Source organism: Amblyomma maculatum, chromosome 1, assembly GCF_055883805.1.
Source record: "Amblyomma maculatum isolate TAMU_Amacu chromosome 1, ASM5588380v1, whole genome shotgun sequence".
Lineage (NCBI taxonomy): Eukaryota > Metazoa > Arthropoda > Arachnida > Ixodida > Ixodidae > Amblyomma > Amblyomma maculatum.
This window is the reverse complement of record NC_139344.1, coordinates 18997693-19010310: the sequence shown is the minus strand read 5'-3', so window position 1 is coordinate 19010310 and position 12618 is coordinate 18997693. Positions and strand designations below refer to the sequence as shown.

The 12618-nt window shown below is 44.2% G+C and overlaps 1 long non-coding RNA gene across 1 annotated transcript in view; it reads left to right on the top strand.

Moving 5' to 3' along the window:
- LOC146201895 (uncharacterized) overlaps window positions 1-3910 on the top strand; it is a 30643-nt gene extending 26733 nt beyond the window's left edge. Inside the window, exon 4 of the long non-coding RNA XR_014703598.1 lies at window positions 3380-3910. This is a non-coding gene — a long non-coding RNA (uncharacterized LOC146201895). The remainder of the gene's footprint in view (window positions 1-3379) is intronic.
- The last annotated feature ends 8708 nt before the right edge of the window (window positions 3911-12618 follow it).

Sequence of the window (12618 nt, the reverse complement as noted above, 5' to 3'; positions counted from 1 at the left end):
CACATCAAGAGGGCAAAGTGGTAAAAACACAACAAAGAAACAAACGTAAACATGTCATGCTCTGCCCTAGTTTGTATGCAGTAAATTTTCAGCTAAAGAAAAAATTTAGTATATGTGACGCGTCGAAATGAAGTCATCCATGGCTCTGCAAGCTGCAAAAGAGCTGATTCCTAGACAAACGCATGATATCATATGCCAAGAAGCTGAAACGTAGAGAGAAGCACACAGAGTTCATCTAAGTATTGTCTCCAGTATTGAAGACCGAAGGCACACGCCGCACTCTTTTTTCACTGCTTTGACATAGAGAAAAGCAAAAAAGAAGTGGCCTGACCCCCCTCAATGCATACCCTCGCGTCAGGCTGTGGGCAAAACATGTATCTGATAGCAGCACTGGTGTAGTGAACAGCAACTGCTCCCCAGTTATTCGAAGCGGCCTGGGAACTTTAGATAATCCCTGTACATGAATCAGCACTATAAGCGGTCTTTGTGTTATCATGTGTTTCTATGAAGGGGTTAGTGATTCCAAAGGGACCTATTAAAATATACAGCTGCAGCTGAATACTTATAAGATGCACTCTGGGTGTTGAGAATTATATAGGCTGATCAGGAATGTGAGTATCGAAAAAAAGAATTGTATTGCACGCATGCCAAGTGCAAAATTTTAATTATCAGTGTGTCTTCTTGTGCTGGAGTATTTTGTATTTGCTAGTACTCCCATTTTGCTACAGTTTTATGAGAAAAAAAGCAAGAAAATGGAGAAAAACATCTATAAACATGTAGGGTCATGCTGTAGAAAAAAGTATAGAATTCATGCTGTATGTGTTACCTACTCTCTACAATGCTCCTGCTAGAAACAATACATAAGAGGGTAATCAGTGAGCATTAAAGTTGAACGGTCATCATGCACTGTATTTACTTGATTCTCAGCATCCTCTTTTTTTCGAGATCACTATGCCAAAAGTGTGGGGGGGTTAAATTAAAAAAATACTAAATCCCCCTACCCCATTTTTGTTGTCACAGCAATTGCTCGAAGAGACAGGCAGAAGAAATAACATTTCATTTAGTAAACAAACTCTGCTTGAACTTCAAATTGTGGTGGCCAACTTTAAAGGGTCACTGTCCAGGGTATGACTTAAGCAAAGGAGCCCAATGCTTCGATCAGGTACTAGAGCTAGTCTGTGCAAAATGCTACAGCGATACGCGCGCCGCAAAGCAGCAAAAATACAAATCAAAGCTCTCTCATTCTCCTCTTCGGAAAACCAGCTTCCCCGTTCTCTACGGGCCGCTAGGCTGATGTCGGACAAGCGATGACATCCAATTGGTCCATCTCGCTGACTGACGGGTGAAGGATGGGCATACACGAAGAATTGTGCGCGCCGCTCGTTGCACGCTTTTCCCTCTCCACAGCCAGACTGAATGTAGCTGCACGCGCTCCCTCGCCTGTTTCGTTTTCGCACACACAGAGTGCCACGCCCTACCTCCCACTAAACACGGAGAAGGAAGGGAAACTTGGTTTGCGGAGGCTAGGCGACAGGGCAGGAGAGTGAAAAACCTTTGCGAGGGAATGGGAGGAGAGAAACACGACAGAATCAGGTGATTGCGGTGGCTGTAACTGCGTTATTAGTTACTATTTTCAAAAACATTTTTTCGGCCTTGTGTTCTGGGGGCGAAGCCGCACAGTCACGGGGGGGAAGAAGATATTTTCGATTGGAGGTTGTACAGTGGCCCTTTAATCTCATTATGGCATCCAAACAGCATCGGATGCCGAACAAATCATGACAATATGCTGATGAAGCTATCAGCATCGCTTTCGGCTGGATTTCGCCTGTGTGCGCCGTCAGCTGTCAGGCAGTGTTGTAATGCAGCAACACAAGCAGCCCGTGATTGCGCCACGGACGCCTAGCCACCTCAGCGCAACAGCTTGCTCGACGACTGAGTGTGCCAGCATTGTGACGCACTTGTCTACACGCTCTTCCTTGCAAAAAGGGAGTGCTTAGATTCGCATGCCATCTTTTTTCCAGAATGTTTCTCTTTGCAAAGTTAGGGGAGTGCTTATATTTGGGGGGTGCTTACAATCATGAAAATACAGTAATATAGAAAAACCTCATAAAAGCAGTTTCCTGTCATCTTAGAATGGCAATAAATGTTATGAGATTGTTATTTATTCTCCACTCAAGCTTGAAATCTTTAAGGGAGAAAAAATGCAGGGAGGCATTTCAAATCAATTAATTTAAGAGTTCGAAACTTAAAGGAATAAACATCTGGAAAAGAACACTACTTTCTCTGAAATGTATTCCTTTTGCCCCATAACCATTCTTGAAGACAGTCACAGCATTAATCGTAGGCTTCTACAGCATTTGTTCTCTCTCCGTAATGCAATTTTCATGAATTCATCCAAACTTTTTTTTCTTAATTCTGTTTTTCGTGAATCATTTTCTTTTGATAATTTTCTACTTGGCAAGTGGGGCATGCAAAATTTGTTGAATTATCCTAATCTCTCTTTTTCCTTTATGATCATCTTTTCTTTGTTGCTCTTTTAGACTGGCCCCATTGCCTCAATAAAAATGCAGTGCAACTGCATTTCTTACCATTCTGCTTCCTATACATCATCACCCCTCCTTTAGTTTTATTAGTACAAACATTCCTACTCAGATTATGGTGACATTTCATCACTTCTGGCCCACTCTTGATAAGTATCCTGCGGCCAGTGTTTTTCTAATGGTCCCTTTAAAATTGTTAACCACTTCATAGAAACACATGCCAATATTGTGCCTCCTCCTTTTGCACTTATTTGTAACGCACGTCACCTTGTACTTTTTCCTGCCACTTCCGCCTTAGTTTCTTTTTGAGGTCACGGAATCAATGGTTCAGAGCTCAGAGAAAGCTTCCCCTAAGAACGCATTCCTTAATTCCTTGCACTACTCCCCTCCTTTTCTTTTTTGGAAAAAAAATAAGAATTATATAAACCCCATGAGGGATGATTGTACTGCCCATATGAAGACAAGTTCACTTGTGAAAATGTAGCTCGCGAAACAAGGCTCTCTTTGAGCATTTGCTTTGTCTGATATTGTGTAGCCATCTTCTTGGCCATGTTTTACCCTGTATACTGTATGCACAGCTAAGGACAGGGTTAATTATAGCATTACAGTAGAGAAAATTTCCCTGCCACAGTTGGTGGGCTATCTGATCTGATACTCAGGTGTTTGATGCTCCTAATTTAACAATTCAGATTTTTTTGTTCTTAGAGTGCCAATAGTATGAGCAATTGCTAATTTCGCTTTATTGTTCCTATGCATGTGAGATTATATTTACTTTTGTTGGAGGGAGCGATGCTGGGAAAACAGATAGCTTAAAGTTACCATTTCAATCTTTTCTGCAGATCTCAGCACCGGATTTATCCAAGCTCCTGTGCCAGAACAAGTGACAACTCTGCATATCTACAGCATGAATGAATCTCTGAAGCAGTTTAGGGACCCACCTGCATTTAAATTGAGTTAAGGGCATGATCATGAACAGAAATAAAGCTGGGCGGGCACATGCGGCACGTTTTCTATATTTTTTGGTATCTGATTTCGATTGTGCAGCATGGCCGCTCTTCTAACATGCAGTCATTTCATCTTCTCCATCATCAGGGCATTCCCATTAACAGCCACCTACCCAGCATCTCCCATCACAGAACCAACATAATGCAGCTTTTCCAACATTTCCCAATGTCAAGCATTAGCCAGCGTATATCCGTATCATAACCTTGGATGCCAGGTTCCAATATAGCTATCATTAGTGTTTTTTTCCCAATAACCCTCACTTCAATTCGAAAACGTTAGCTACAGAGCAGAAACCTTCCTATTATCACGGCCGCTCGATGGAAGCGCTCTGGGTGCGGCCTGCTGCGTCGCGCCGCCGTCAATGGGCAAGCGCGTCCTTGGGGAGTTTACAGTTGCGCCCGCTAATTCTGCTGAAGGCGCCACTGTTTGGGGACACGTCGCCGCCAGGGTCGCTGGCTCTGAGCGCGCGGTTTGCTTTCTTTCTGGACACATTCGCCTCGCGTATGCGTGGTCAACGCAAACTTTTTTGTGTGCACGTGTGCAAGCACGCTAACGTTGAGACGGGATGCGTTGTTTTTTTAAGGCGAAAGCCGTTCTACGCTCACGGAGTGAAAATCTGTGCGCAGAAACTGTGCCTCTAATCTGTGTGTCGCATCTGTGCGCTGATGTGCCAGTCGCAAAAAGCGGACATGCAAGCAGGGAGATTAAGAATGAAAACGATTGATGGTGATAGGTAATCAATAAAGTTATAAACAGACATTGATGGAGGTAATGACTAATGCTATGACTAATAATGATTAATAATGACTAAAATTATTTGTAATGACCAGTATGTCAAACTACGGCATGTAATCACTGCAATTGATTAGAAATGAGTAAAAATGTTTAGCAGTGTGTGTTAATGACTATAATAGCTAGGCATGACTCATCATTACTGCTAATGACTATGAAATGACCAATGTGTCAAACGATGACTTGTAATGACCATACTAATTCTAAATGAGTAACCTGCTTAATTGTGATGGGTAAGAACTACGCAGGCCGACTCATCACGACTGGGAAACGACCAATATATCATATGACGCCTTGAAATAACTGCAGCTGTGGCAAACGATGAAAGGCAAACGTAGGAGAAGGGTAGGCTTTCGCCGTCCTCCGCTTAAGAGACATCTAAGAGGCCATATAATTTTATCTGTTGCGCTCGCTTCAGGCAAAGGCAGCAGCGAGGAGTGGAAATGCACTCGCTTCCTCTGGAATGAAAGCGGCGCTGAGGTTAAAAAGTCCAGATGCTGAAGCATAATGCCCTACTAGCTGCCGTTGAATTTGCTGCAAGGGGCAGCAGATTGGGCTTGGTGATTAATTATAGGTTGACAGCGCAAACATTGTGACGGGAACACAGGAGAACAAGACGGCACAACCGCGCTAGCTTTGTCTTACTCTTTTCCTGTGTTCCCATTATGATGTTTAACCTATTTAGTTACCAGGGAGCTGGCCAGTGAAGTAGGATTTTTAACAATATGTGAAGTAGATGAACACGATGAGGTAGCACCAGAAGCTTTTCTCACAGGTTATGTTGCAAGGACATATCAAAAAAGATACAATTGTTTTTTTTTTCATATAAGCATACAATTTGTTCTAAATTTTGCCGCTAGTCTGAGTGGCCTTGCAAGCAAAATAGCGTGTGCATACGACATTTGTTTATACTCTTGAGACTGAGCTGATGCGATAAAATGAAAAGCCCCAGTCCACAGAAAATCTGGCTCCTGCTGTGTAGACGAAAGTCTGAAAAATACTTCTCTGGCAAGAGGCACTTTTGTTGGTGATATGGCCAGACACTTTTGGCGCAATTAGAACACATGACATGTTCAATGTGGAAGGAGCTGCCAAACCAGAGAGAGTCGGTAATACGTAAGGGTGAAATGGGAATTGAAAGTGGGACCCTTAGGTCCCAAGTCAGGCACACTATACTCCTATAGGGCACGCTCGTACGGCTTCGGTTAAGAGGGGCTTTATATGCTTATGTGTATGGTGCTATTTCATATAATGCGGTTGCTTAAGGCTGTATTATAATGATATGCGACAGAGGAATTAATTAAGGGACGGTGAATAAGCGGGTAGCAAAGTGCGGGTACGCTAACGAGGCTTCGCAAGGAGACTTAAGAACCCCAATTTTTGTTTATCACTACCAAGTTGTTGCTTAATTTATGCGATATTTGGTAATGGTTTTGAGGCAACATATCTTTCGTGCAAGAGACTGATGCAGGAAATATGAGTCAACTGGACTAGTTACAGGTTAATGAAAATCAAGGACAATGGAGGCTTGAAGTACCTTGCAAAGGAAGAAATCAAGCTTTGTCAGCTTACGAGCACTTTCTTTAACAGGATAATGAAGTCTGAAGAGGTCCGGCGAAGTAGCAAGCTATGTAAACTTTTGATTTCAGCATTGGTTTCTCACTGTGCACAGTGCCTGCAGCTAATCTATGAAAACAATGATCGTGCCCATGCTGAGGAGCTATGCAAGATATCGTTAAATTGCTGCGCCCACTGATAGCTAGCTGGGCTGGAAATGTCAACTCAGCAGTGGAGCGACATTTATGACTATGGCATAAACCTCTCTCAAGAAAGGTTTTCCGTCTGCGAATGGTAATTTTCTTTCTTTTTTTGTGTGGCCATGTACTCGGCTGCTCGCTGAATCTCTGCTGCAGTTGCGCTCTGAAGCGTGAACATTCTTGCGATTGCAGGTAAGCATTAGTTTCACAACAGGAACACTCGATGTGCGTTCTTCCACTGAAAATAAGAAACCAGCAAAATTATATGAGTTTGCGAGCAGGCAATAAAAATAGTAATAAAAACGTTCGGCGCATATACGTAGCACCTTGAGGCAGGCCTGATCGGTCATGCAAAATGCTGGAAGCCATGGCGGATGGCGTTCTGGCGTACAAAGTTTAAGGTCTTTAACTAAGTCGAAGATACCAAGTTATCATCTAGATTTTACCTAATAAACACCTTCTAATTTCCACCGTAATATTTGTCAGAATGAGATAGAAAGGTTGGTTACCTGTCGCATTTTCATAGAGGCTGCTCACAGTAGTAAATTTTTTTTTATTGGACAGCGTTAGCAGTTTTCAACACGTTGACATCGATTTGTGTATAAAATCTGTATGCAGGAATGAGTAAACGGTATGAAAATGGCATATAGAATTCGCGACATAGTGATTTAAGTGCTTATGCATTAGGTTACCATAGCAGCTTAACAACTTCGAATTGTTCCCAGCCGGGTGACATTTTCATTTGACAAACAACTTGATCCGAATGCAACATCACTGTAATGCGAGCACTCCAATCGAGCGACCTTGAACCACTATCACATTAAATTTTTGGGGTACACTCCAGTATACATCCTTGCCGAGCAACGCTGTGCTGACATGCTCACACTAAGACATGACAGTGTATACAAATTCGTGTTGCCAAATTGTATGAAGTGGAGCTCTTATATCCTTAAATAAACAGGCTCCTACCATGCCAACGCCTCACTCAAAGCACAGCCAGGTGCAGCTCTCCATGTGCGGCAGCGCGGGACTGTCCCGGAGCAGTGGCGCGGCGGCGGTGGCGACGGGTAGTAAGCGCCTCCAGCCGGTTTCGGCCGACTCAGCAGGCCGCTCCTAGTGCGCTTCCATCGAGCGGCCGTGCTATTATATTTCACAATCATAACCAACTTTATTTAATGAAGTGTGAATGATGGCAAGATAAACTTAAAATAGCACACAAAAATGTACAGTGCTACATTTCGGTGTGGCATGGTATGCACATGTACTACTGATGCTACTTACACCGGTGTAGCTGGTACAAAGCATATACGCACTGAGAAAACTATAAACTCTGCTTACCGATAAAAAGATGCTGACATAAATAACATTGCGCACATAACAGTAAATATTGCCCAAACGAAAAGGCACTTTCACAACATCTACATTGCTAAAATAAGCATCTGCACGACTGTACCTTTACGTGTGCGGCATATTGGTGATCAGAAGACAGCGCTGCATGTCGTGTGCTTTGTTTTTCGGTAAATTCAAATTTTGTTTTGGTTGGAGCATTCTTTTTATACTTCCCAGTACACGGTTTTCGCATTAACACAGATGTAATTTCTTCAATGTTATCTGGCGCTCGATAAGTTTACCTGACAGCTAAACCGTTAAGGCACTCCTGACCTGTTCAGTTATGCTTCAGCCATGACCTAGCAGATAGCGGGGTCCTGTGGACCTGCTTGCGGCAACCTTCCTTTTCTTTTTGGCGATTCATGTAGCTCAATTGATCGGTTCGTCTGTTACGATAAGACACCAAAAAGTGTTTTGCGACAGAAGCTCCACTAAGACATGTTTGGCCAAGCTCATCAGGTAGGATAATTTGACCTCGTGTGCAGCACAAGGTGCCGGTGCTGTCCGCTTCTTCATTGCAACGAATACTTTAGTTTTTATTCCAGTATTCCATCAATGGTGCAGAGCTCTGATATGTCCCTCCTAACAGGGAAAACTTGTATTCGCATGTCGGCAAGGACGTTAAGTTACTCCTGTTTTCACAATGGTAACACACCCTTGTGGTTGCATGATGGAGGATGTAAGCCAGTTGAAGGTTTTGGTTCAAGAAGACTGGTCGGAATTGCTGTATGGTTGAGACAACACACAATTTTTTCCCGAATCATTCTGTCTAGCCCTTACATATATTGCCACGTGCCTAGCGCCGCTCGACTGCCGTGCTTGGTGCCGATGACGACGAAGTGTTTTTTGGCTCGAGAGGCGCGCTGGTGCTGGACTCTGTGAGCGGAACTAGAAGCTGCCCTTATTCTCGGGTCCTCGGCTACGTGTACCTTCACGACTCCCTGTGACTTGAGTCGTGACAATATAAGCAATACTCTGAAAAACTTCTCAGCGCTGCCACCTAATCATTCACAAACTAGACATCACAATGCACCTGACTTAAATCGGAAACTCTGTGGGAGGGCGGGCAATTTCGGAGTGTAGTAATTGCCCAGGATGGGGGGGGGGGGGGGAAGAATTTTTTTTCAGCAACGTCTTCCGGCACCTTGGGCTTGGCAAGATTCTGCAACAACACATAGGTCCTTGAGCCTCAGCAACTAAGGAAGAGGGCCCTTGTCGGCGCAAACATTGTTGGTGATGAATTTTCATATGCCCCACATAAGCGAGCCACTGTTTGCCATCCCCTTCGAACCCCTTGATTCATCTGTGTCTATGTCACATCTGTGTATGTCTTCTTTCTTCATCCTTGCCTTGGTGTACTACATTTTGTTCCTTTCCATCTCCTCGTTCACATTTCTTCATCCTCGTCACCATTTCGTTAGTTGTAGGTAAGACAAAGCAGAGATGCAACTATATGGCAAGGCTGCTCACAACCAACTGCGTTTATTTCTTCCATCAAGATATTCTTGCATTATAATCAAAACTAAGGTACTCCCACACGCTGTTCACTCACAGACATACAAGTTGCTTGTAGGGGGTGTCAGAGAGCTGCTAACACGTACATATGTCTAACAGGATGTGACTTTAGACTTTCTCGAATTGGCATGAGACTAACCTGGGATCGATTGTGATAACTGGCACAGAGTATCGCCAAGCTCAGCTAGGACTCGACACAAAGGGCACACTGGTGCGAAACTTTCCCATGATGCCTACGAACGCCAGCGACAACTTGACCAAAGACAGGCAAAAACTCGTATGAAGCATTCCATAGTGCTACTGCACGATGTTACTCGCTTAGCTATTTTAACCACCTAATCATTTTTTATATTAAAATTTCATTATCCTTCATGTTCAAGCTCTCATGTGAGTAGTGTTGGCATGCTCTGTGCTTAAACAGGTGATATGCTTTTCTTTTTAATTTGCAAACAATTCTTCATCCAATTTGGCAGGTTTTAGCTGTTAGAACTGGCAGAAAGACTCGGAAAACAAAGCATTAAATTGGAAGACCTTTATCCTATTCTCTAACTTGTTCTCGACATGATTTACACCCTTCCTCTTAGGGCTGCAGGTTGTCTTTTGGCATATATGCGAGTATCACACGGAAGGTTCAGTGGGTTTACCTTGTCGATAAATATTGATTCTTTTGGGAAAAAGAGGCAACTCCCACATCACAGGGATATTATGCCATGCACCTACATGGGGTAACTGTTTGCTAAGGGCTGATACAACGTCAACACAGCTGAAAGTGTGTAATAATGCATGCACTTTAATATCTTCATCACAAGTCATGGTAGTGTAAAGCGATACACTGAAGTCAAACAACACAGCACATCAAAAGTCTAGCAAAACCACTACAACGGCTACACAGAAGTGAAAGAAAACAAGCACAAATACAAGGCTTCTGTTCCAACAAAATGTAAAATTTAGAGATTTTAACCAATAACCAAGTCCGGTGTTCCTGCATCTCTGCATGTCTGCATAGTTCCAATCCTCACAACATCCACAGAAGCTTTGCAAGTTCTTGTAGCCTGTTCCATGAACATTTGCACTTCACAAAAGCCCTAAGAACTTTGTGTGTTTCAGCAGAACTGGCCTCCTTTGTATTGACTCCTATACGTCCTTTACTTAGTATAGCGCAAGAGCTCCGTTTTTCACATCTTAAGTCATCATAAAAGTCAATGCCAGAACGTGTTGAAAGTACTGATGTTCTAACAGTACTAGCACTAAAGACTGGGTATCTTTGGTCCCCCTGGCTGCGGTTCTGGAACAGGTGGTTGCAGTAGTGAAATTTTGTTCCTTGCGATGCTTCTAGCAGCAGAAAAAATTTATGAAGTACCAGCCAGTGTCTCGGCACGACAGTAATTTTGGCAGATTCCGCAATGTATCAAAGCTCTAATTTAGTACAGTTATGTCTTCCTCATCACTTTCGGGTGACGTCAACTAGATGGACTCCATTTCTTTGTACCAATCTGAGTATGGAGTAAAACATTCAGCAAGCCAGTAGTCACCGTTCTCTGATATGAAAGCCTAATCTAATTCAGTGATGCCATCTTCCTGATGACATTTTTTGGTGCATGTAGCCAAGTGGGCAGATTTTACATCACGAGATCATCAGTTCCATATTAGGCATAGTTACTTGTCACAGCTTAACTTCGACCCTTGACAGTTCTGAACACACGTTGAATCACGCAGCCTTGGTAGTGGTGTCTGATGCTTCTCTACTCAATGAATACTCTGTAGATTTCTCCTCATCTGAATTCAAATGGCAGAGGTAGTCTAGGGGTTTCATTGCAAGGAATCATTTAATTTTGCCAAGTCCAGCTAGCTTCACCTGATTTCAGTCTTATTTATAGTGAACTTTGATTCTAGTGCCCTAGCTGGATGCTTGATTTTGCTGATGTGGTACCAGATTATTTTTTCTTTGACCACTGCTTGATGCATATCTTCAACTGGCCGTCCTTGCGGGTTCTTGCGGCTCACGCTCGTTGTCCTGATATGAAGCCAGCCTTCTCCAGGACTTCACTGCCGCGTCGATGGCTGCATACACTGCCTCGTCTCTCTTCTTGGAACTTTCAATGTCTTTGTCACTTCCGCCAACCCTCAAATCACTAGCTGCAGAGCTGTTCTCCCACCTGCTTCCTAAATCACGGGTGCGCCTTGGACTTTCCTCTGGTATCACTTTTCGTGTCTCTTGTGGTGGCGAGGTATAGCGGCTGCTCCCCGTCGACGTCTGATGAAATATCCTTTCAGGTGTCTCAGACATACCATGGCTTCCTTGCGTCTCCACGCCTTGGTTGCCCTGTGGAAAGCAGAAGTCGTGTAGTCTCCCGCGCTGGTCATACGGCCGAAACCTCATGCCCCCGCGGAAGGCTCGTTGATTTGGAAAAGCTGGCAGTATGAGAGGTAGGGGCTGGCGCCAATAAGCTCCCGGCGATGGCGTTGGTAAACTCGCCCGAGGTTGCGGAAGCCATTCCGAGGCTGTCCAAGTACTAGATCCATAACGGCTGAATGGCTCGCCGTGTTCAACGCTTGCCCTTGGAGTAGGCGTTCCTCTGAATGCGTGGAATGGGCTCCGTGGCTGGCTCCAGATGGGCGATGCAGCGGTGAGGTGGCCTAAGTTGAAGCCCGCGTTGTTGCGGCCGCTGTCGACGCTGGCTTCGCTGTGTTGCTCACCGGAGAGAAAAAAGGTGCCTGTGCCAGGCAGTCGTCTGCCGTCGCAGACTGATTGAACCCATACTGCAGGGTCCAGTCCAAAAGTCTCCTCCTTCGACATCGTACAGGTCGCTTTAAAACGAATGGTTCCTCGTGTTTGGTTCCTTTTCTTTCTCTTCGTCGCAGCCTACAGCACACCTCTCGCACTTCGTCTTCTAGCTCCGAATGGCACGGGCTGCAGACACGATATTTTCACGCGTTCTTTCTTAGAAATGGTATGACATACGCGCAAGACATTAGTAATCATCGACTCCGACGGTGGAGATGACAACCTTGTCTAATTGATTTAAGGGAACCATTCTCAATTAATTGATGCCAGTTGGAATTACCTGATGAACTATTCTCAGTTAATTGATGCCAGTTGGCCGGTTCACTGATGAATTCCTACTGGCTCCAACTGGAACTGCAATTTTCTTTTACCACATTTGTGTTTCACTCTAGGATGCCTTAGCATAAGTCATCATAGGCAGAGTTGAAATCGCGTGACGTCTTAGAAAAAAAAAAGTGGTTTGATCCATATCCTGGGTTATTCCACTGCAGCAATGCATGTGTGCTGACCCATGTCCTGATGCCATAAACAAAGCTGCGGTCGCGTTCTCAGCGATCAGCAGCAGTACCCGTTGAAGGTTCGCCTAATGACGCTATTAGATGAGGTATACGTCTCAGCAAGACAGTTGGCAGTTGACGAGTGAGATATCCGAAACTAAAATAGTTGTTCAAGCATAAGCACCGGGCTAGCTGTGCACAGAATCCGGCTTTTTTTACAAAATGTAGCGCCCTTTGAAGAGAGGCGAACATTTCTCTGCTAGTTGAAGGCGGAGAGCCAAAGCAAGGGCGATGCGCTTCTGCGCCTGCGAAGTGACGATTTGTGTGCTTGACAGCTA